Source organism: Ornithorhynchus anatinus, chromosome X1 (genome assembly GCF_004115215.2).
Source record: "Ornithorhynchus anatinus isolate Pmale09 chromosome X1, mOrnAna1.pri.v4, whole genome shotgun sequence".
NCBI classification, from domain to species: Eukaryota; Metazoa; Chordata; class Mammalia; order Monotremata; family Ornithorhynchidae; genus Ornithorhynchus; species Ornithorhynchus anatinus.
In genome coordinates this window covers 119,719,314-119,745,745 of record NC_041749.1, presented here as the reverse complement: position 1 = coordinate 119,745,745, position 26,432 = coordinate 119,719,314, and the positions used below count along the sequence as shown (strand labels likewise).

The 26,432-nt window shown below is 45.9% G+C and overlaps 1 non-coding gene across 1 annotated transcript; it reads left to right on the top strand.

The window, feature by feature from the left end:
- The first annotated feature begins 19,060 nt into the window (after positions 1 to 19,060).
- LOC114806688 lies at positions 19,061 to 19,198 on the top strand. The gene has a single exon (XR_003754750.1). It is a non-coding gene; the product is annotated as a small nucleolar RNA SNORA7 (small nucleolar RNA).
- The last annotated feature ends 7,234 nt before the right edge of the window (positions 19,199 to 26,432 follow it).

Genomic DNA, 26,432 nt, shown 5'->3' with positions numbered 1-26,432 from the left:
GATTAGAACCCAGGCCCCTCTGACTCCCAGGCCCAAGCTCTTTACATTAAGCTACATGGCTTATTTAAACACGTGTCCCCTTCCTTGTTCCCTCTCTAACTTTTTCAACCATTCACTTTCCAATGGCTTCTTTCCCACTGCTTTCAAACATGCTCATTCATTCATTTATTCAACTGTACTTATTGAGTGCTTACTGTGTGCAGAACACTGTATTAAGCACTTAGGAGAGTACAATACATCAATAAACAGACATATTCCCTGCCCACAGTGAGTTTACAGTCTAGAGTGAGGGGGAGAGACATTTATATATACATATATATATATAATGTCAGATATGTACATTAAGTGCTGTGGGGATGGGAGTGGGGAGGATCAGAGGTTGCAAGTCAGGGCAATGCAGAGGGAGTGGGAGAAGAGGAAAGGGCCGGGGGGGGGGAGAAAGCCTCCTGGAGGAGGTGTGCCTTCAATAAGGCTTTGAAGTGGGGGAGAGTAACCATCGGTCAGTTTTGAGAAGGGAGGGCATTCCAGATCAGAGGCAGGACATGTGCGAGGGATTGGTGGCAAGATGGGCAAGATGGAGGCACAGTGAGAAGGTCAGCACTAGAGGAGCAAAGTGTGCAGGCTGGGTTGTAGTAGGAGAATAGTGAGGTGAGGTAGGAGGGGGCAAAGTGATGGAGTACTCATGAAACCCTTAACATTTTCAAAGGAGACCTTCCCTTCTTCCCACCTGAACCCTCTCTTCCCCACATTACTGTACTGTAGACATTGCTGTAGACAGCACCACCATCCGTGTCTCACATGCCTCTAATCTTGGCTTTACCTTCTACTCATCTCTAATTCAAACCACATATTAAAGCTGCCCCCAAATTTCATCAGTTCTACCTTCACAACATTGCTAAAACCTGTTCCTCTCTCTCCATCCAATCTGCAACCATGCTGGACCAAGCACTTTTCATATTCTATCTTGTCTACTGCATCAGCCTCTTGACTGACCTCCCTGCCTCTTGTCTCTCCCTTTTCCAGTCCTTACTTTACTGACTGGATCATTTTTCTTAAAAAAAAATCAGTCCACATATCCCCACTCCTCTAAAACCTCCAATAGCTGCCCATCCATCTCCACATGAAACTGTCTTAAGGCACTCAATCAGCTCATTCCGTTTTACCTAACCTTGCTCCACTCTACCGAGACTGCTCTCTCTAAGGTCACCCATGACTTCCTTCTGCCAGATCCAATGGCTCCTACTCCATTCTAATCCTCCTTGACCACTCTGCTGCCTTTGACACTGTCGACCATCCCCTCCTCCTCCATACCTTATCTCACCTTGGCTTCACGGACTCCGTCCTCTCCTGGTTCTCCTCGTATCTCTCTGGCCGGTCCTTCTCGGTCTCCTTCGCTGGAGCCTCCTCCCCCTCCCATCCTTTAACTGTTGGAGTTCCTCAAGGGTCAGTTCTTGGCCCTCTTCTGTTCTCCATTTACACTCACTCCCTCGGTGAACTCATTCGCTCTCACGGCTTTGATTACCATCTCTACGCAGATGACACGCAGATCTACATCTCCGCCCCTGTCCTCTCCCCCTCCCTTCAGGCTCGCATCTCCTCCTGCCTCCAGGGCGTCTCCACCTGGATGTCGGCCCGCCACCTAAAACTCAACATGAGCGAGACTGAGCTCCTCATCTTCCCTCCCAAACCCGGTCCTCTCCCAGACTTCCCTATCACCGTGGATGGCACGACCATCCTTCCCGTCTCTCAGGCCCGCAATCTTGGTGTCATCCTTGACTCGTCTCTCTCGTTCACCCCACACATCCTATCTGTTACCAAGACCTGCCGGTTTCACCTTTACAATATCACCAAGATCCACCCTTTCCTCTCCACCCAAACGGCTACCTTACTGCTATGGGCTCTCGTTATATCCCGGCTAGACTACTGTGTCAGCCTTCTCTCTGATCTCCCTTCCTCCTCTCTCGCCCCGTTCCAGTCTATTCTTCACTCCGCTGCCCGGCTCATCTTCCTGCAGAAACGATCTGGGCATGTCACTCCCCTTCTTAAACAACTCCAGTGGTTGCCTATCAACCTCCGCTCCAAACAAAAACTCCTCACTCTAGGCTTCAAGGCTCTACATCATCTTGCCCCTTCCTACCTCTCCTCCCTTCTCTCTACCGCCCACCCCGCACGCTCTGCTCCTCTACCGCCCACCTCCTCACCATCCCTCGGTCTCGCCCATCCCGCCGTCGACCCCTGGGCCACGTCAAGGCTCTACATCACCTTGCCCCTTTGAAGAGGGGAAGAGAGTTAGATTGGCGGCGGTGAGGAGGGAGGCATGTCAGACTTGCTCACGGGCAGCCATCCCGAAGGAGCTGCCGGGACCAGGAGTATCAGGAGGGGCCTCGGATTTCTGGGCGAGGTGAGCAGTGAATACAGTCCAGCGGCCCTAGCCCTAGACAAACCTGGCAGTAATTTCCCAGCCTGACCCTGCCCAGAGTTCTTCAGCGAATATTTAAATCACATGTGCACCCCAAGGGGAATTTCTTCCATTTTTGGTGCCCCCTTTAAGCATAAAGGGCAACTCTTTCTCCCTCTCCCCTCAACATACACACTCCCCTTCCCTCCTTCATATATATAATAATGGCATATGTTAAGCACTTACTATGTGCCAAGCACTGTTGTAAGCACTGGGGGGGGGGGATACAAGGTAATCAGGTTGTCCCACATGGGGCTCACAGTCTTAATCCCCATTTTACAAATGAGATAACAGGCACAGAGAAGTTAAGTGACTTGCCCAAAGTCACACAGCTGAAAGTGGCAGAGCCTGAATTAGAACCCATGACCTCTGACTACCAAGCCCATGCTCTTTCCACTGAGCCATGCTGCTTCTCTCCACAGCATATATAAACATATATATGTGCACACACACATACACTGTAACCTTGTTGTTGGCAGGGAATGGGTCTGCTTATTGTTGTGCTCTCTCAAGTGCTTAGTACAGCGCTCTGCCTACAGTAAGCACTCAATAAATATGACTGAGTGAATGAATGAGATGACAAATCATTAACAACCATCTTCTAGATTGTGAGCCCAGTGTGGGCAGGGATTGTCTCTCTTTGTTGCTGAATTGTACTTCCCAAGCGCTTAATACAGTGCTCTGCACACAGTAAGTGCTCAATAAATATGATTGAATAAATGAATGAGCAAAAGAGCAGCAAGACACATGTTTCCTTCCTTCGAGGAGTATACAATCAAATATGGAGAGAAAGAAAAAAATACAGTATAAACCATATATAAAATCATTGTTTAAATAAATAATAATAATAATGATTGTGGTATTTGTTAAGCACTTACTATGTGTCAAGTCTTGTACTAAGTGCTGGGGTAGATTCTAGATTATTAGGTTGGACACTGTCTCTGTCCCACAGGGGACTCACAGTCTAAGAAGAAGGGAGGACAGGTCTTGAATCCCCATCTTACAGATGAGGAAACTGAGGCACAGGGAAGTTAAGTGAGTTGCCCAAGGTCAGACAACAGGCAAGTGGCAGAGCCAGGATTAGAACCTAGGTCCTCTAACTCCAGTCCTGTATTCTTTCCACTGTATTTTCTATCTGAATGTAGTTGTTTGTGTATATATATATATAATATATGTCTGTGGGTGTGTTTGTGTGTGTGTATCTAAGTGCTGAGTAGCTATTCAAATTAGAAGCAGCTTGGCCTAATGAATAGATCCCGGCCTAGGGGTCAGAAGGTCATGGGTTCTAAGCCTGGATCCTCCACTTGTCTGCTGTGTGACTTCGGGCAAGTCAATTCACTCAGTTACCTCATCTCTAAAAAGGGCATCGAGACTGTGAGCCCCATGTTACAGAGACTGTCTAACCCAATATGCTTTTATCCATCCCAGCATTTAATATAGTGCCTGGCACATAGCACTTAACAAATACCACAATCATTATTATTATTATTATTATTATTAATTACTAAGGGTTTCCAAAACATCCATATGTCCTGAGTATTAGTGTAAATTCATAATTTCTCAGGATAGTAGTTCAGTTGCTGTAACTTGAGCCAATGAGGATTAATCAGGGAAGGTTTCATGGAGGTGATGGGCTTTCAAAAGATCCTTGGAGAACCACAGAGTCTCATTCCTGAATATTTCATAGTTCCAGCATCTTAAACGACTCTTGGGGTAGAAATAGTCATCCTTGACTCTGCTCTCTCATTCACCCCACACATCCAAGCCATCACCAAAACCTGCTGGTCTCACCTTCACAACATCGTCAAGATCCGCCCTTTCCTCTCCATCCAAACTGCTACCTTGTTTGTACAATCTCTCATAATATCCAGACTGGACTACTGCATCAGCCTCCTTTCTGATCTCCCCTCCTCCTGTCTCTCCTCGCTTCAGTCTATATTTCACTCCGCTGCCCAGATTATCTTTCTACAGAAACACTCTGGGTATTTCACTCTACTCCTTAAAAACTTCCAGTGGTTGCCAATCAACCTTCCCATGAAACAAAAACTCCTCACCCTTGGCTTCAAGGCTCTCCATCACCTTGCCTGCTCCTACCTCACCTCCCTTCTCTCCTTCTACAGCCCACTCTGTACACTCCGCTCCTCTGCCGCTAACCTCCTCACTGTGACTCGTTCTTGCCTGTCCCGCCATCAACCCCTGGCCCACATCCTACCACTGACCTGCAATGACCTTATTGCTACAGGCTCTCGTTATATCCCGGCTAGACTACTGTGTCAGCCTTCTCTCTGACCTCCCTTCCTCCTCTCTCGCCCCGCTCCAGTCTATTCTTCACTCCGCTGCCCGGCTCATCTTCCTGCAGAAACGATCTGGGCATGTCACTCCCCTTCTTAAACAACTCCAGTGGTTGCCTATCAACCTCCGCTCCAAACAAAAACTCCTCACTCTAGGCTTCAAGGCTCTACATCACCTTGCCCCTTCCTACCTCTCCTCCCTTCTCTCTACCGCCCACCCCGCACGCTCTGCTCCTCTACCGCCCACCTCCTCACCATCCCTCGGTCTCGCCCATCCCGCCGTCGACCCCTGGGCCACGTCCTCCCGCGGTCCTGGAATGCCCTCCCTCCTCACCTCCGCCAAACTAATTCTCTTCCCCTCTTCAAAACCCTACTTAAAAGTCAACTCCTCCAAGAGGCCTTCCCAGACTGAGCTCCCCTTCTCCCTCTACTCCCTCTACCACCCCCCCCTTCACCTCTCCGCAGCTTAACCCTCTTTTCCCCCCATTTCCCTCTGCTCCTCCCCCTCTCCCTTCCCGTCCCCTCAGCACTGTACTCATCTGTTCAACTGTATATATTTTCTTTACCCTATTTATTTTAATGAATTGTACATCGCCTTGATTCTATTTAGTTGCCATTGTTTTTACGAGATGTTCTTCCCCTTGACTCTATTTATTGCCATTGTTCTTGTCTGTTTGTCTCCCCCGATTAGACTGTAAGCCTGTCAAACGGCAGGGACTGTCTCTATCTGTTGCCGACTTGTTCATTCTAAGTGCTTAGTACAGTGCTCTGCACATAGTAAGCGTTCAATAAATACTATTGAATTAATGAATAATCTCCTACTACACCCCAGTCCACGCACTTCGCTCATCTAACACCAATTACTCACTGTACCTTGCAGTGAATAATAGATTTTTTAGAGACAGAAATTTTCCCATAGAAGTGAATTCCAGATCACTTCAGGACACTGCTAAAACCTGCTCCTTCCTCTCCATCCAATCTGCAACGATGCTAGACCAAGCACATCTCATATTTTACCTTGTCTAATGCATCAGCTTCTTGACTGACCTCCCTACCTCCTGTCTGTCCCTTTTCTAGTCTTTACTGCCTGGATCTCTTTTCTTAAAAAAATTCAGTACACATATCCCCACTTCTCAAAAACCTCCAAAAGCTGCCCATATGTCCATGTGTCCATTTATCCATCTGTCAACCCTTTGTCCATGTCCTCCCTCCAGCCTGGAGCTCCCTGCCCTTCTTACCTTACGGAACACTAGTCTCTCCACCTTCAAAGTCCTACCAAAGTCATATCTCCTCCAGAAACCTTTCTGAGTTAGCCTCTCTTTTGCCCACTTTATTCACCTTCTTGTTTTTGTCACCTACATACCTGGATCTGTAGCTCTTAAGCTCTTTGATAATCACCCTGTCCCCAGCTCCCCTGTGCTTATGTACGTATTCCCAAACCTGGCTCCCTCTCCTATCTGTAAATTATTTTACTATCTGTACCACTTGATCGTAAACTCCTTCAAAGCATGATCCTTCAAGCTCCTTCAACTCACATTTCCCAGGTCTATTGTATTGCACTCTCCTAAGCACTCAGTGTAGTGTTCTGCACCCAGTAAGTGCTCAATAAATCCCAAATGTTTGATCTGATTGTATTGTATCTATCCTAATGCTTAGCACACGCCTTGGCCCATACAATTATTAGCATATTATAATAATTACTATAATTTTATCATCATTATAATTGTACACAAATACAAAGCCACTACTTTCCAGGTAGAGGGGGCCTGTTGTACTTAGCCCCATAGGACCTGAGTTCTAATTCTGGCTCTGCCACTTGTCTGCTGTGAGACCTTGGGCAAATCATTTCACTTCTTTGGCCTCACTTACCTCATCTGGAAAATGGGGATAAACACTGGGAGCTCCATGTAGAACAGGAACTATGTTCAACCCAATTCTCTGGTATCCACCCAAGAGTTTAGTACAGTGCCTGACACATATTAAGCACTTAAAAAATACCACAATTATTATTATTATTAGTTGAGACCACAATTCCGTGAAACTTAAAGATTGTTTCACAGTATCATACACAGATGTCTATTGCTTTCATTTATTTCATGTATTTATTTTTATTTCATGGTATTTGTTAAGTGCTTACTATGTGTCAAACACTGTTCTAAGCGCTGGGGTAGGTACAAGTTAATTCCATCAGACACACTCCCTGTCCCTCATGGGACTCACAGTCTAAGTAAGAGGGAAAACAGTTACTGAATACCCATTTTACAGTTAAGGTTATTGAGGCACAGAGAAGTGAAGTGAAGTGACTTGTCCAAGGTCACCCAGTAAGCAACTGGCAGAGCAATTGGCAGAGCCAGGTCAAGAACCCAGGTCATCTGGCTCCCAGGCCCATGTTCTTTTCCACTGGGCTATGCTGCTTCTCAAGAAAGGAAAGATTGTTAACAATAGCTACACAATTGAGGAGAGAAAGCCAGATTTTAGGGAAGATGAGATGTTCATTTGATCTGGAATTCACTTCTATGGGAAAATTTCTATCTCTAAAAAATGTATTGAACTACTACTATTTGGGTTCCACAGTCACATCAATCCTGGATGGCGGTACAGTGAAGAAATCATCGACCTCAAGGTTAACCCCAAGGAGGATAAATGAGCCCTGTTGTCAAAAGTTCAGAATTCATGATAAATTGGGAATTCCAGAGTTTGTTCAGTTCAATAATGAGCATTTGAGGCATGAGGAGGACTAAAAGGCATCATATCTAATCCATTCCAATAAAAAGTACATGTTTCTCTTTCCTAAGGGGAATTTTTGGCTCACTGAAGTAAAGGACTGGTGCTTAGGCATTTGGATTCATTTGAATTGTAAATGATCATTCCCAGAGGAGAAATGCATGGAAAGCCCTAGAATCTTTGAGGTTTTATGATGTGAGCAGTAAATCCTAGCACTGCCTGTATCACTGAGAGAAAACTAGAAAATCTTCATAATTGTTGATTTCATGAGTACCAAATAAATGGGGCTGAATAACTCGTCAATTTCATTTTAGACATGAAAAGGGAGGTGACAAGGGGGATGATTGGGAAATTGGGTGAAGTAGAGATATCACGAAGAGACTTTAGTTTGGAGCAGAACAGGTACGCAGCCACTGCCTGAGTGTGGAAAGATGACGACCTTTGGTTCAACAATGGCCACCTTTATTCTCTCGTCCAAATCTGGAAGAAGCTTCAAGATACCAGTGCTTTGTCTGATGGATGTGAATATGGCAGATGATGATGGTAATAGTAATGGTAACAATAATGATAATGAGACTAATAATAATAATGAAAACATGTTAAGCGTCTACTATGTGCCCAGCACAGTATTAAGCACTGGGATAGATATAAGGTAATCAGGTCTGACACAGTCTCTGTATCATGTGGTGCTCACAGTCTAAGTAGGAGGGGTAAACAGGGATTTCATAGTTTCAAATATTAAATATAGTGGTGTTATTATCATTCTATAATATGGTATATCTAATAATAATAATGATTATGATAATAATAATGGATTTAGAGGGAGATAGATGGGGAGTGAGGAGCAAGAGGGAGCAAGGAGGGAGATGGAGGAGAGGGAAGAAGGCATCAGGATGGGGAGAGGGAGTGCGGAGAGAGAAAGGGAGCCCAGGAAAAAACCCAAAACACAGTTGAACAAGGAGTAAGGATTGGGCTCTTGGGCGGCAGGGGAGACGGCGGAGGTAAAACAAGACGGAGAATAACCTGAGAAGGTCCCAAATGTTGGTTTTTGCTAAATTCTGTTATATATCAAAAAGAAACAGAGAGCATAGCAGGTGTGTTAGCAGCACACGAGAATTAGGCAATCAGGGTTCTTGTCCTGGTTTTGATTTTGTGGGATTTTTCCCATGATCCCAGAGAAAGGAATCTGAATCTCACCTTACCTCCTGGCTTCCCTGGGCCCTCCAGTACTAGTGGTACTCTCTCACGGCTTTGACTACCATCTCTACGCAGATGACACGCAGATCTACATCTCCGCCCCTGTCCTCTCCCCCTCCCTTCAGGCTCGCATCTCCTCCTGCCTCCGGGACGTCTCCACCTGGATGTCGGCCCGCCACCTAAAACTCAACATGAGCAAGACTGAGCTCCTCATCTTCCCTCCCAAGCCCGGTCCGCTCCCAGACTTCTCCATCACCGTGGATGGCACGACCATCCTTCCCGTCCCGCAGGCCCGCAATCTCGGTGTCATCCTTGACTCGTCCCTCTCGTTCACCCCACACATCCTATCCGTTACCAAGACCTGCCGGTTTCACCTCTACAATATCGCCAAGATCCGCCCTTTCCTCTCCACCCAAACGGCTACCTTACTGCTACGGGCTATTGTTATATCCCGACTAGACTACTGTGTCAGCCTTCTCTCTGACCTCCCTTCCTCCTCTCTCGCCCCGCTCCGGTCTATTCTTCACTCCGCTGCCCGGCTCATCTTCCTGCAGAAACGATCTGGGCATGTCACTCCCCTTCTTAAACAACTCCAGTGGTTGCCTATCGACCTCCGCTCCAAACAAAAACTCCTCACTCTAGGCTTCAAGGCTCTCCATCACCTTGCCCCTTCCTACCTCTCCTCCCTTCTCTCTTTCTACCGCCCACCCCGCATGCTCCGTTCCTCTGCCGCCCACCTCCTCGCCGTCCCTCGGTCTCGCCTATCCCGCCGTCGACCCCTGGGTCACGTCCTCCCGCGGTCCTGGAACGCCCTCCCTCCTCACCTCCGCCAAACTGATTCTCTTTCCCTCTTCAAAACCTTACTTAAAAATCACCTCCTCCAAGAGGCCTTCCCAGACTGAGCTCCTCTTCCCCCTCTACTCCCTCTGCCATCCCCCCTTTACCTCTCCGCAGCTAAAGCCTCATTTTCCCCTTTTCCCTCTGCTCCTCCACCTCTCCCTTCCCATCCCCACAGCACTGTATCCGTCCGCTCAATTGTATATATTTTCGTTACCCTATTTATTTTGTTAATGAATTGTACATCGCCTTGATTCTATTTAGTTGCCATTGTTTTTATGAGATGTTCTTCCCCTTGACGCTGTTTAGTGCCATTGTTCTTGTCTGTCCGTCTCCCCCGATTAGACTGTAAGCCCGTCAAACGGCAGGGACTGTCTCTATCTGTTGCCGACTTGTTCATCCCAAGCGCTTAGTACAGTGCTCTGCACATAGTAAGCGCTCAATAAATACTATTGAATGAATGAATGAATGAATAGTGGTAGTATTCAACCCTTACTGTGTGCAAAGCACTGTCCTGAGTGGAAAGAAAAAGCACTCAGATGGGAATTAAAGAAGGTATCTGGCTCCCAAATGATGATGATGATATTTGTTAAGCGCTTTCTATGTGCCAAGCAGTGTTCTAAGTGCTGGGATAGATATAAGGTCATCAGGTTGTCCCAGGTGGGGCTCACAGTCTTAATTCTCATTTTACAGATGAGGTAACGGAGCACAGAGAATTGAAGTGACTGGCCCAAAGTCACACAGCTGATAAGTGGCAGAGGCAGGATTAGAACCCATGACCTCTGACTCACAAAGGGATCACAACCTGAGAATAGTGGGGATAGAGAAAACTGGTAACACATACAGGTCCCAGAATTATCTCAAAACTCCCTTCCAGCTCCAACGGTTCTTTTATAATTCCACCCCCTAAAAACCCAAGGCTGGTGGATGCAGTGAGAAACAACATGGCTCAGGGATAGAGCACGGGTCTGAGACTCAGAAGGACTGGCTTCCGATCTCGGCTCCAACACTTATCTGCTGTGTGACCTTGGGCAAGTCACTTCACTTCCCTGTGCCTCAGTTGCCACATCTTTAAAATAGAGATTTGATACCTGTTCTCCCTCCTACTTAGACTGTGAGCCCCATGTGGGTTTTGATTATTTTGTATCTGCCCCAGTGCTTGGCACAGAGTAGACATTTAAGAAATTCTATAATTATTATTGTTATTATCATCTGCCATGTTCAAGTCCGTCACGTCTGTCAGACAAAGCATTGGTGTCTTGAACTCTCACCCAGATTTGAGCAACAGAATAAAGGTGGTCCTGTGCTTGGCTCATAGTAAATGCTAAACAAATACCACAATTATTATCATTATTATTATCATTCCCAATCAGTCAATGGTATTTATTTAGTACTTATCATGGTGAGTACAGAGTTGGTTGATGCAGTACCTGCCCACAAAGAGTTTAAAGTTTAGAGAGGGGAGACAGACATTAAAATAAATTATGGATACAAGAATAATGATAATAACTGTGGTATCGGTTAAGCACTTACTATTTTCAAAGCATTGTTCTAAGAATTGGGAAAGATACAAGATAATCAGGTTGGACACAGTCCCTGTTCCACATGGGGCTCACAGTACAGTCTTGATCCCCATTTTACATATGGGGTAACTGAGGAACAGAGAAATTAAGTGATTTGCCCAAGGTCACACAGCAGATGTGGCAGAGCCAGGATTAGAACACATGTCCTCTGACACCCAGGCCAGTGCTTTTTCCACTTGGACATCCTGGATATAAGGACATGCTGAGCTGTGGGGCTTAGGATGGGGTGAATATCAAGGGTTTAAAGTGCATAGATCCAAGCGCATAGATGACACAGAAGGGAAAGGGAGTAGGGGAAATGAGGACTTAGTTGGGAAGGCCTCTTGGAGGAGTTGTGATTTTAATAATAATAATGATAATAATAATGATGGTATTTTTTAAGCACTTACTATGTGCCAAGCACTGTTCTAATAGGTTTGGAAGGTGGGAGAATGGTGGTCTGACAGATACGAAGGGGGAGAGAGTTTCAGGTCAGATGCACAAAGTAAGCGCTCAACTACCTCTATTAATAATTACAGCAATAACAATAATACAAATAATGATAATCAATCAACCAATCGATGGTATTTATTGAGCATTTACTGTATAGAAAGCGCCGTACTAAGCACATGGGAGAGTACAATACAACGTATTTGGTAGACTTAATTCCCTGCCCACAAGGAGCTCAATAACATTAATGATGGAAGAGCTAAATATATGGAAGAGTAGAGAAATTGGTGTGATCTACCTTTGCAGGAACTTTCCTCAGTATCTCCTGAACAATTTGGAGAATGTGGAGTTTTCTATTTTGGTGAAATTTTAAACACTGGAATGCATCTGATTCATCCTAATACTCCAGAGCATAACATAGCATAGCTATAGGATTTGTAGAATCCTAAAAGTTTCATACTGTTTTTCTCGGCCGCGCTATTATTTGTAATATCTTTTTATTACTATCTCTACTGTGGTGATTTCAGACACCCTTTTAGCTATTGAGAAAAGCATCAATTTCTACAGAAATGCTCTGGGCATGTCACTCCCCTCCTCAAAAATCTCCAGTGGTTGCCTATCAACCTTTGCATGAAGCGAAAACCCCTCACTGTTGGCTTTAAAGCTCTTTATCACCTTGCCTGCTCCTACCTCACCTCCCTACTCTCCTTCTACAGCCCAGCCCACAGATTCCGCTCCTCTGGTGTTAACCTCCTCACTGGGCCTCCTCCTCACTGGGCTTCGTTCTCGCTTGTCCCGCCATCGACCCCTGGCCCATGTCCTATCTCTGGCCTGGAATGCCCTCCCTCCTCACATCTGCCAAACTGGCTCTCTTCCCCTCTTCAAAGCCCTACTGAGCAGCGTGGCTCAGTGGAAAGAGCCTGGGCTTGGGAGTCAGAGGTCATGGGTTCGAATCCTGAGTCTGCCACTTGTCAGCTGTGTGACTGTGGGCAAGTCACTTAACTTCTCTGTGCCTCAGTTACCTCATCTGCAAAATGGGGATTAAGACTGTGAGCCTCACGTGGGACAATCTGATTACACTGTATCTACCCCAGCGCTAAGAACAGTGCTCTGCACATATTAAGTGCTTAACAAATACCAACATTATTATTATTATTAGGAGGCCTTCCCAGACTGAGCTCCCTTCTCCTCTGCTCCTCTTCCCCTCCCCATCACCCTTTCTCCCTCCATCTGCTCTACCCCCTTCCCCACACAGCAATGGGGTATATTTGTACATATTTATTACTCTATTTTATTAATGATGTGTATATAGCTATAATTCTATTTATCTATTTTGATGGTATTGATGCCTGTCTACTTGTTTTGTTTTGTTGTCTGTCTCCCCCTTCTACACTGAGGGCCTGTTGTTGGGTAGGGACTGTCTCTTTCTGTTGCTCTGCACACAGTAAGCGCCCAATAAATACGATTGAATGAATGAATTAATCAATTGGATTATTGTATATACTGAAATTTGGAGAGTGAAACAGCCACAGGAAAGGCAGCTGTAATGAGACGAACAAGGAAGGCAGATAGGGTGTGTGGTCCTCCATTGGCAGCTGTCTGGCGAGAGACCGACAATCCCGAGAGGACAATCTAGGCACAATAGCCACATCCTGCTGAAGAAGATGCCCTCAGATTGGGCCTCTGACCCTCACCAGTGCCCCTGGCACAATATTGGCAGTGCCAGTGCTCTGAACCTCTAGACTGTAAGCTCTCTGTGGCTCTGTGGGCAGGAAATGTGTCTTTAGTATTGTATTCTCCCAAGAGATTAGTACAGTGCTCTGCACACAGTAAGTGCTCAATAAATACAATTGACTGACTGACCTGTGGTACTTAGCCTTCAACCAATCTATCAATCAATGTGTGCAGAGCACTGTATTAAGAGCTTGGGAGAGAACAAGACAAGAGAGCTGGTAAACATGATCCCTGCCCACAACAAGCTTTCAGTCCAGTGGAATCAATGTGGGTGATGGCGATGCCAGAAACCTATCACCACCAGCCAACTCTCTCAAACACACACACATACACACTCAAGCACACATACACCCATCCCACTCAAACAGGCCCATTCACATTTTTGTGCATAAGCAACTTTACTGAGGGGGAAATTGAGAGAGAAAAGAAAATCAGGGCAACCAGCGTAAAAGCACTTTTAAGGCCTGGTTTCTAATCCTGGCTCTGTCAGGTGCCTGCTGTTAGACCTTGGGCAAGTCACTTAACTTCTCTGGACCTCAGTTTCCTCATCTGCAAAGTGGGAATTCAATGCCTGTTCTCCCTTCTAGACTGTGAGCCCCATGTGGTTATCTTGTATCCACCCCAGTGCTTAGAACAGCATTTGAAACATAGTAAGCACTCAAGAAATTTCCTTATTATAATTATTATCATCATCAATACAGACGTTAAACCCTGTCCCTCCCTCCCCACATCTGTCAGACTAGCACTCTCACCATATTCAGAACCCTCCTGAAAGCCCACCTCCTCCCACAAGGCTTCCCTGATTAATTCCCTAGACTCAAAATCATACCAGTTCATCAGCCATCTCTAGCATTTCTGTATTTATTTAGACCTGCCCTCAACCCTTTTCTATTGTCACTAATTCAACTGTATATTCAATTATTCATCTTGACCACTTGCTTTGTAAAGAGTTTATGTACAACTCCCCCATTAGAGTCTAAGCTCCTTGTGGGCAGGGACATCACTTCTTTGTTTAATACTTCCCAAACACTCACTTCAATGCACTGCATCCAGTGGGTACTCAATAAATACTATTATTACTAATACCACACCAGGGCTAGAGCCATGGTTACTGGACAAAACAAAAATCTTCATTGTATTTGCCTTTGAGTGCTGAAAAGATTTTGTGCCCCAATCAGGAAATCCCAAACTTTGGCAATGCTCAAGATGGTTTCTTTTGATCCGGAATGACAAAATGTGCTGAACCAGCCCTTCAACCACGTTTACTTCTCTGAATTATGTAAAGGGGCTCTCTTTGCATCCCCCGGAACTTCAATCACCTTTTCTCTGCCAACCTTCCAAAATATTAGACTCATGGAATGATCAAAACGACATGTTTGTTGTCTTGTTTTGGTCATTTTTCCTTTTGCCATTGGCTTTTGTGTCTGGTTCAAGAGGCAGAAGGGAGGGAATTGGACCAATGGATGGATCAAATATCCGGCTGCCGCTGAAATCATCTTCCAGTTATCCCACTTGAAAATGCGGTAGGAAAGCAAGGCTGAGTGTTCTGACTCAGGAGAAGATAATGGCAAATTATGAATAATTAGAATATGTATTAAGCACGTACAATGTGCCTATTTACCGTGCTAAGTATGGTGGTAGAGGAGCAGCATGACCAAGTGGAAAGAGCATAGGACTGGGCATCAAGGGACCTGGGTTCTAATTTCAGATCCACCACTTCCCTGCTGGGTGACCTTTCATTCATTCTATAGTATTTATTGAGCGCTTACTATGTGCAGAGCACTGTACTAAGCACTTGGAATGAAATAAGTCGGCAACAGATAGAGACAGTCCCTGTCGTTTGACGGGCTTACAGTCTAATAGGGGGAGACAGGCAGACAAGAACAATGGCAATAAATAGAGTCAAGGGGAAGAACATCTCGTAAAAACAATGGCAACTAAATAGAAACAAGGCGATATACATTTCATTAAATAAATAGGGTAATGATAAGTCACTTGACTTATCTGTTCCTCAGTTTCCACATCAATAAAATGTAGATTTAATATCCATTCTCCCTACACTGTGAGCCCCATGTAGGACAAAGCCCATGGCTAATCAATCCATCACTTATATTCACTGAGCACTTACTATGAACAGAACACATAGCGCTTGAGAGAGTACAGTAATCTGATTGTATCTACCCCAGCACTCAGCACATTGCAAGTCACATAGTGAGCATTTAATAAATACCACATTCCTAAGCATTAGTAGTATTAGATGCAAGATAGTCATTACATCTTGGAATTATCCATTACTCATGTAGGTCATTACACCCATGACCTCCTTCTTGCCAAATCCAATGGTTCCTACTCCATTCTGATCCTCCTTGACCTCTCTGCTGCCTTTGACACTGTCGACCATCGCCTCCTCCTCCATACCTTATCTCACCTTGGCTTCACGGACTCTGTCCTCTCCTGGTTCTCCTCTTACCTCTCTGGCCGGTCATTCTCGGTCTCCTTCGCTGGAGCCTCCTCCCCCTCCCATCCTTTAACTGTTGGAGTTCCTCAAGGGTCAGTTCTTGGCCCTCTTCTGTTCTCCATTTACACTCACTCCCTCGGTGAACTCGTTCGCTCTCACGGCTTTGACTACCATCTCTACGCAGATGACACGCAGATCTACATCTCCGCCCCGTCCTCTCCCCCTCCCTTCAGGCTCGCATCTCCTCCTGCCTCCAGGGCGTCTCCACCTGGATGTCGGCCCGCCACCTAAAACTCAACATGAGCAAGACTGAGCTCCTCATCTTCCCTCCCAAACGCAGTCCTCTCCCAGACTTCTCTATCACCGTGGATGGCACGACCATCCTTCCCGTCTCTCGGGCCCGCAATCTCGGTGTCATCCTTGACTCGTCTCTCTCGTTCACCCCACACATCCTATCCGTTACCAAGACCTGCCGGTTTCACCTCTACAATATCGCCAAGATCCGCCCTTTCCTCTCCACCCAAACGGCTACCTTACTGCTACAGGCTCTCGTTATATCCCGGCTAGACTACTGTGTCAGCCTTCTCTCTGACCTCCCTTCCTCCTCTCTCGCCCCGCTCCAGTCTATTCTTCACTCCGCTGCCCGGCTCATCTTCCTGCAGAAACAATCTGGGCATGTCACTCCCCTTCTTAAACAACTCCAGTGGTTGCCTATCAACCTCCGCTCCAAACAAAAACTCCTCACTCTAGGCTTCAAGGCTCTCCATCACCTTGCCCCTTCCTACCTCTCCTCCCTTCTCTCTTTCTACCGCCCACCCCGCACGCTCCGCTCCTCTGCCGCCCACCTCCTCACCGTCCCTCGGTCTCGCCTATCCCACCGTCGACCCCTGGGTCACGTCCTCCCGTGGTCCTGGAATGCCCTCCCTCCTCACCTCCGCCAAACTGATTCTCTTTCCCTCTTCAAAACCCTCCTTAAAACTCACCTCCTCCAAGAGGCATTCCCAGACTGAGCTCCTCTTCTCCCTCTACTCCCTCTGCCATCCCCCCTTTACCTCTCTGCAGCTAAACCCTCTTTTTCCCCTTTTCCCTCTGCTCCTCCACCTCTCCCTTCCCATCCCCACAGCACTGTACTCGTCCGCTCAACTGTATATATTTTCGTTACCCTATTTATTTTGTTAATGAATTGTACATCGCCTTGATTCTATTTAGTTGCCATTGTTTTTATGAGATGTTCTTCCCCTTGACTCTGTTTACTGCCATTGTTCTTGTCTGTCCGTCTCCCCCGATTAGACTGTAAGCCCGTCAAACGGCAGGGACTGTCTCTATCTGTTGCCGACTTGTTCATCCCAAGCGCTTAGTACAGTGCTCTGCACATAGTAAGCGCTCAATAAATACTATTGAATCAATGAATGAATGAATGAATGAATTATCCGTCTTGGAAAAAGGGACAGATAGATCACCATGAACTATCACCATCTCCTCACTTACCAAGTGGCTGCACTTTCCCATATCTGTACCCTGGGCTGCTCCAAAGATGAACGGCACAAAAGGATAGGCTGTTCTCCTTGAAAAGATGAAAGAAGTGTGATTCTGGGGTCAACCCCCAGTGTCTGAAGCTGAAAGAGCCCCACATGCCTAGACCCTCATAAATGGCTTGGCTAGGTTCTGGAACAACTCCAAATCTTAATTACTCCATGCCAGCCGTGCCCACCATTCTGCTAGTTTCTTTCTGTCTGTGAAATTACAGAGAGCCGTCAGATCTCTTTTTCTAGCAAATCATCATCTACTGATTTTTCTCACCCCTCCCTTTGTATGCCACAAGAACTTGGCTGGATCTTCTGATCTATTTACAGTGTTACACCTTCCATTGATCAGACCATGCTGCCTACCCACCTTTCCTTTCTTCTCTTACAACACCTTTACCAGCATTCGTTTCACAAGGATAATACGTTCACTGACTCGATTGAACAGAAGGAGCGACCATCCAACACTCCTATAGAGTAATGTTAGTATGCCCAGTGGGAAAAAAAATCCAGGGCGGCAGCTTGCAAGATGGCTTCAAAGAAGATGAAAAGACGGAGAGGGAAAATATGAAAGATTTGTTTCTGTTGCTGGGAGGGCAATGGCTACGCTCTCATTTCCCGAGACCATTTAATGAAAAGCACAGTGTATCACTTAGTCTTTGTTCTTGATGAGGATTTGCATAGAGAGAGTTCCCCAGATCAGAATAATTAACACACAACTCTAATTGCAAATCCCAAAGTATAATTACCTATCCCATCATTTATCATGTTACTATTCTGTAATCAGATTATTATGAAGGGAAGCAACTGGTTATGCATCACTAGGCCCTTCTTATTAACGAACCTATCTGTTTACCTATCAATCGATCAATCTGTCTGTCAGGTGCCCAGATGATGTCACTCCCAGTGAGAGTTTACCAGAGTTTAAAAACACGTCTCCTCTGAGGTACCTTCCTCGACTAAGCCCTTGATCAATCAGTCGTATTTACTGAGCGCTTACTGTGTGCAGAGCACTGTACTAGGTGCTTGGGAGAGTAGAGTATAACAAGATAACAGACATGTTCCCTGCCCATAATGAGCTTTATTTCCTCATCTCCCATTCCCTTCTGTGTCACCCTTTGTCCACCCCACCATCAAACCCACGGCATTTATGTATATATCCATAATTTATTCATATTAATGTCTGTCTCCCCCTCGAGACCACAAGCTCCTTGTGGGCAGGGAATGTGTCTACCAACACTATTTCACTGTACTCCCTCAAGCATATAGTACAGTGCTCCTCACACAGTAAGCGTTCAATAAATACCATTGGTTGAATGGTTGAGTGATCGGGATGCATCATGAATGGCTGGAAAGGCCAATGGATGTCTGATGATCTCTTCCCCATCCTGTGCCAGTTAACATCGCCTCTTGCTGCCCTATTGCATTTATTACCCACAATTCCTAGCATGTGGCAATGCCAGCTTTGGAACTCAGGTCTCCTGACTCCCAGCCCTGTGCTTATCCACCAAGTCACACTGCCTCTCTAGTCTGGAAATCTGCAGCTTTGGTTCATTGTGTCTTTACAGCCCCTCTTCAGTCTGGTCTGTTGACAGTTATCCCCATTCAACTCTCCACAAAGCAAGTGTTTGCCTCTCCTGCTCTTATCCATCACACATCTAATCCTAGGAGGTGAGATGTGGTGAGCACTGACTTGATGCAGGTTGTCTGACTGAATTCCAATACCTGCTCTGCTGGGATCCTGTCTTCCCAATGGATGGTAAGTGTGGGAAGGGAGGAGCTGGGGCTCTGTGGTCAGATCATACGACTGGAAGTAAGAATACACCCCCCTCTCAGGGTTGCACCTACAGAGTTTCCAGTAGTCTACCAGTCTCGGCTATGGGAGGGAGAGTCAAGCAGAGGCCTACCCATTCCATTCCTAGCTTGGCCAGTGGCTATCGAGTGGAAGGCAATCTGCTACAAGTTAAAATTCACCCATGCTGGGCAGCAATGGCATGGGAGAGAGTCAAGGGTGGAGACTCAGGTTTACTGCGTGGAAGGTGGCAATGGTAAACCACTTCTGGATTTTTACTAAGAAAACTCTCTGGATCCACTACCAGAATGATTGTGGATGGAGAGTGGGTTGTTCTGGGAGATATGTGTCCATGGTGTCACTATGGTTCAGAAACCACTCGATGGCATGACAAGACAAGTAGACCCCCAAGTTCTAGTCTAGGATCTGCCACTGGCCCGCTGTGTGACCTCTGGCAAGTCAATGAACCTCTCTGGGCCTAGTGTCCAGTCAAATGGGAGTAAGATACCTGCTTCCCTCTCTCTGAGATCGTGAGGCCCATAGGGAACAGGGACTCTGTCCTATTTGACTATCTTGTGGGTCACCCAGATGGTCACTGGTAGCCCAACAAGAAGCAGAGGATGAGTGGCAGGAGAAACTAATAGTGTTTACCCCTGTCCTGCCATTGCCTCAAGATGACCATCACAGTTAACTGTTGGGAGCAGGACTCAAGCCATGGTAAAGGTCTGAGCCCTGTCTACAGCTCTCAGGTGTGGGAGATTAGAGGTGGAGTTCTTATCTCCTCCACCGTGAGGATGTTAACATTGGGAAATAAGTGGTCTTTCTTTGCACGTTTGTCTTTCCCTGTCACTAGCACTCGATCGGTGGTATTTCTTGATTTGAGAAGTAGCATGGCCTAGTGGAAAGAGCATGGACCTTGGAGTCAGAAGACATGGATTCTAATCCTGGTACTGCCAATTGCTTGCTGTGTTATCTTGGACAAGTCACCTGACTTCTCTGCACTTCAGTTTTCTCAAATGTAAAATGTGGATTAAATCCTACCCCCTCCTACTTAGACTGTGAGCCCCATGTGGGACAGGGACTGTGCCTTCCCAGACTAAGCCCCCCATTTCCTCAACTCTCTGCCACGCCCCCCACCCCCCGCCTTGTCGCTCCGATTTGCTACCTTTCCTCTACCGGCCCCCTCCACCCCACAGCACTTGTGTATATATGTACATATCTAGAATTCTATTTATTTATATTATTGCCTGTTTACTTGTTTTGATGTGTATATATCTATAATTCTATTTATTATTATTGATGCCTGTTTACTTGTTTTGATGTGTGTCTCCACCTTTTTAGAATGTAAGCCCGGTAAGGGCAGGGATTGTCTCTCTTTATTGCTGAATTGTACTTTCCAAGTGCTTGGTACAGTGCTCTGCACAGAGTAAGCACTCAATAAATATGATTGAATCAATGGATGAATGCCCAACCTGATTAATTTCTATCTTTCTGAGTGCTTAGAACAGGGCTTGACACACAGGCCATGGCCCTCTCAAAGGTCATAAATGATCTCCTTCTTGCCAAATCCAACGGCTTCTGCTCCATCCTCATCCTCCTCGACCTATCAGCTGCCTTTGTCACTGTCTACCACTTCCTTCTCCTTGAAACATTATCCAACCTTGGCTTCACTGACACTGTCTTCTACTGGTTCTCATCTCTCTGGCCACTCATTTACAGTCCCTTTCGCAGGCTCCTTCACTGCCTCCCACCCCCTAAATGTTAGAGTTCCTCAAGGTTCTATTCTGAGTCCTCTATTCTCCCTCTACACCCACTCCCTTGGAGAACTCATTCACTCCCATGGCTTCAACCACCAAATCTCCACCCTGATTTCTTTCCCCAACCGAAGTCTCACATTTCCTCCTGCCTTCAAGATATCTCCACTTGGTTGTCCCATCAACACCTCAAACTTAACATGTCCAAAACAGAACTCTTTAGATTTCCACCCAAACCCTATCCTTCCCCTGATTTTCCCATCACTGTAGACAGCGCCACCACCCTTCCTGTCTCACAAGCCTGTATCCTGGGAGATATCCTTAAATTCCTCTCTCTCATTCAACCCACATATTCAATCTATTACTAAATCATGTTGGTTCAACCTTCACAACATCACTAAAATCCACCCTTTCTTCTCCATCCAAACTGCTACTATGTTAATCCAAGCCCTTATCCTATTATGCCTCATTTACCAAATCAGCCTCTTGGCTGACCTCCCTACCTCCTATCTCTCCGCACCACTGTCCATATTTCATTCTACTGTCCCGATCATTTTCTACAAAACATTCAGGCCATGTTTCCCCATTCCTCAAGAACCTCCAGTGGTTGCCCATCCACCTCCACATCAAACAGAAACTCCTTGCCATAGCTTTAAAGCACTCAATCATCTTGCCCCATCCTAATAATAATAATTGTAGCATTTGTTAAGTGCTTACTATGTGCCAGGCACTGTACTAAGTGCTGAGGTGGACACAAGTAAATTGGGTTGGACACAGTCCCTGTCCCATGTGGGGCTCACAGACTTGATTCTCATTTTACAGATGAGGTAACTGAGGCAAAGAGAATACATCCTCCCTTCTCAAATCTGACAATTACTCCCCCCCACCCCTAAAGCCTTACTGAAGGCACAACTCCTCCAAGAGGCTTTCCCAGAATAAGCCCCACTTTTCCCCATCTCTCATTCTCTTCTGCGTCACCCTTACTTGCTCCCTTTGATCTCCCCATGCCCCACCCCCCAGCCCCACAGCACCTAGGTATATATAATTTCATTTACTTGTATTGATGTCTGTCTGCCCCCCTCTAAACTGTGAGCTCATCTGGGGAAGGGATTGTCACTGTTTATTGTTGTATTGTACTTTCCCAAGCATTTAATACAGTGCTCTCCACACAGTAAGCACTTAATAAATATGATTGAAGTGACTTGCCCAAGGCCACACAGCCAACAAATGCACCTTGCTGCTCTCCTACTACAAACCTGCCCACACACTTGTCTCCTCTAATGCCAAACTACTCACTGAGCCTCAGTCTCCTTTATCTTGCCACCAACCTCGTGCCCACGTCCTGTCTCAGCCTGGAATGCCCTCTCTCTTCATATCCATCAGATAATCACTCTCCTTACCTTCAGAGCCTTATTGAAGGCACATCTCTGTCAAAAGGCCTTTCCTGACAAAGCCCTAATTCCTTTTCTCCCCCTCCCTTCTGTGTTGTATTGATTTGTTCCCCAGTTCCATTGCATTTATGTACATATCCATAATTTATTTTTTATCTTATTGTCTGTCTCCTCCTCTAGACTGTGAGCTTGTTGTGGGCAAGGAATGTTTCTACCAACTCTGATATATTGTCATATTGTACATAGCTCTGCACACAGTAAGCACTCAATGAATACGATTGATTGATCAACTGATTGACATACTAAGGGCTTAACCAATACTATAATAAGAAGAAGAAATAATAACAACAATAATTGAGCATTTGCTGTGCACAGAGCACAGTAGTAAGAATTTGGGAGAATATACTGGAGTTAATTAAGTACTTAGGTTTCACATGAAGTGCTGAAGTAGTAGTTGGGAGGGATATGATTGGCAGGGATGAGAGAATGATCAGGGAAGGCCTCCTGGAGGAGATGTGATTTTACTAGAGCTTTGAAGGTGAGGAGAGTGGTGATCTGTTGGATATGAAGAGGGAAAGAGTTCCATGTGGGAAAGAGGGAGTACATGGAAAGAGAAAGTTGAATGAGGCAAAAAGAGGAGGTTGGTGTTAGAAGAGAAAAGAGTGAATGGTAGGATGCAGTGAGAGAAGGACAGGGAAAGGTGGGAGACCCGGGGGGCAGGGGAAGATAGCTGATTGATTGCCCATGTCTGCTCCTGTCTCCCTCTTTCTAAGTCTAGATGACTCGTGTTTTTCTGCCAGTTATTGCAGGTGCAATACAGTAAAATACACTCAGTTCTGCCACGATGGGTGTTTTCATTTGGTATTTTGGCTATAACCTTGTTAGAGAATCAGGGAATTTCTGTTTTTGGCCTAGTAAATAATAAGAAGAAGAATAATGGTATGTGTTAAGCGCTTACTCTGTGCTAAGCACTGCTCTAAGAGCAGCAGTAGATACAAGGTAATCTGTTTGTCCCACGTAGGGCTCACAGTCTTAATCCCCATTTTACAGATGAGGTAACTGAGGCCCAGAGAAGTTAAGGGACTTGCCCAAGGTCACACAGCTGATAAATAGAAGAGCCATGATTAAAACCCATGCCCTCTGACTCCCAAGCCCGTGCTCTTTCCACTAAGCCATGCTGCGAAAGATTCTGGGTCTGGGAATCAGGAGACCTGGTTTCTTATCCTGGCTCTGCCTCCTGCCTGCTGTGTGACGTAGAGCAAGTCAGTTGACTTCTTTGTTTCAGTTTCCTCATTTATAAAAGAGGGATTCAATACCTCTTCTCCCTACACCACAGACTGTGATCCCCATGTGAGGCCAGGACTGTCACTACCTTAATTATCCTGTAGTCTGTCAATCGTATTTATTGAGCACTTACTGTGTGCAGAGCACTGTACTAAACACTTGGGAGAGTATGATTCAAGAATAAGCAGACACATTCCCTGCCCACAATGAGCTCATGGTCCAGAGATCTACCCCAGTGCACCATACTCTGCTTGGAACGGAGAAGCACTTAACAAACACCTCCATTATTACCATGTGGTTGCAACTCGGCTCAGTGTCTGAACGATAATTGATGAAGTTTCACGGGTGAGTCTCTGGGTGGTGGCATCAGACACGGGACCCCTACCCAAGCTGACCCTAACGTGGGTTTTGACGGTCTAGCAACCAATCAATCAGTGGTATTTATTGAGCACTTTCTGTGTGCGGAGCACTGTTCTAAGAGCTCAGGAGAGTAAGGTACAACAGAATTGGTAGACCCATTCCCTGCCTTCAAGGAGCTTACAGTCTACGGGGGAAAACGACAATAAAATAAATTCGACTGGTCTTGCCAGCAGCCAAGAATAACCACAGCACATTCCTTTCCAGCAGGAGATTCTGTACCAAGTCTTTACTTAGAGAAGCAGCGTGGCTCAGTGGAAAGATCCCGAGCTTGGGAGTCAGAGGTCATGGGTTCGAATCCCAGCTCTGCCACTTGTCAGCTATGTGACTGCGGGCAAGTCACTTAACTTTTCTGTGCCTCAGTTATCTCATCTGCAAAATGGGGATTAACTGTGAGCCTCACGTGGGACAACCCGATTACCCTGTATATACCCCAGCGCTTAGAACAGTGCTCTGCACAAAGTAAGTGCTTAACAAATACCAACATTATTATTATTATTATTTACTTTACCCATCCAGACTTTCTACTGTTTACTGCTTACTAAAATCATTGTTTTTCTAGGTATCCCACAAAGCTGTGCCGCTATGGCACTAGTAACCAAATGATATCTGAATGAGGTGTATAATGAAGATTTATTCCACAGTATCCCTCTGGTTTCAATTATCCTTCTCTTCTCCTATGTTCAAATGGGAACTCTGCACAATTTTGCTCTCTATATACTTCCAACCTAAGTTGTTTTTCATTCTCTGAAATTCCCCCTTGCTATTGGCAATTAACCTCCTGCTCTTGATTTCTTTCACTGATACATTCATTTTTCCTTACGAACATACAGCCAGCCCATATTTATTTGGCTAATTCCACAGATCCCTTACCCACAGTTTTTGCACTGAAAGTGATAAAAATCTTGTAATATGATTGCTGTCACAATGGGCTTTTGCCTATTGGTCCTACAAGTTTAAATGTGATTAAAAAGAGTTTTATTCACGGTCCTGGTGCGGTTTCCATTGAAAAGCCCATGAAAAACGAACATTTGCATGAGATAATTAGCTGAGGTCTTAGAGAACTCAGTTAACTAGGCCAAAGAACTGGGTTTTACAGCAAGCACACCCAGAAGATCTGTGCTCAGGGAGTTTTCTGGGCAGCAGCTGTATATAATGGGAAACAATTCTGAGTCCAAGTACTGCAAAATGGTCTCCCAGGGAACTTTCTGGAAGATAGCTTTCTCCTAGGTCCATTCATAAATGTATACAATCCCCCAGCTGTGACTTCCAGAGGTCAACTGGTCAATTCCCCTGCCTCCGGTGCCACTATATCCTTAGCCTGGACTGAAGGAGCCAAGTGCAGGAGTAGATCTCTGCCGCTTGCTATAGGTGGGCGGCACGTGAAGTTTGGAGGGGGATGAGAATAGCTTGAGTTCACCCTGCCCTCAGGTGAGGCGTGGAGCCACCACCTTGGCTCCCTCTAGGTTCCTTTCTGGTTCAAAGGTGCCTGATGGCCCAAATACTTCCTGTCCAGGATCCTGCAGAGCTTTTTGCTGTGGAGACAATGTTAATGGGATGACTGAACACCTGGAACTCTCTCCCCGTTCAGATCCTCCTGACCGCGTTCTCCCCAACTTCAAAGCTCTTTGAGATCGCACCTTCTCCAGGAAGCCTTCTCTGATTTAATATTTCTCCCCTCCAGGATATGTACTCTCTACTCTCCTCTCAGCGGCTCAGCACCAATTAAGCACTTTGGCACTTAAAACCTGTTGTTGAAATTTCAACGTATCAATTTCCAGACTTCAAACCTTGAACAATTCTCCTTCTGAGTTGTAAATGATTTTTGTCCCTCTCTCCCACTAGACCACAAGGTCTTTGGGAGACTCTTCTGAATGCTCCACGCATAGTAGTTACTCAATACCTCCTATTAGTTGGTTGATGGATCCCTAAAATCTACCTTGTCTTCTCCATACAAACTGCTTCCACACTGATTCTCGTGCTTACCCTGTTCTGCCTTGATTATTGCAATTACCTCCTTGCTGACCTCTCTGCCTCCTGACTCTTCCCACTTCAGTCCATACTTCACTCTGCTACCCGGATTATTTTTCTATAAAACTGTCCAGTCCACATCACCATACTCCCATTGTTATCCATCCACCTCTGCATCAAACAGAAACTCCGTAGCATCGTCTCCAAATCACTCCACCAGCTCGCCCCCCCTCCTACCTGAGTACGGGCTTGGGAGTCAGAGGTCATGGGTTCTAATCCAGGCTCAGCCACTTATCAGCCATGTGACTTTGAACAAGTCACTTAACTTCTCTGTGCCTCAGTTACTTCATCTGTAAAGTGGGGATTAAGACTGTGAGCCCCACGTCAGACAACCTGATTACCTTGTATCTACCCCAGTGTTTAGAACAGTGTTCAGTGCATAGGAAACACTTAACAAATACCACCATTACTGTTATTATTATTACCTTACCTAGCTACAACCCAGCCTGTACTCACCGAACATCCTTCTTTTCACTCCTGCTGCCAACCCTTGCCCACATCCTCCCTCCAGCCTGAAACTCCCTCCCCT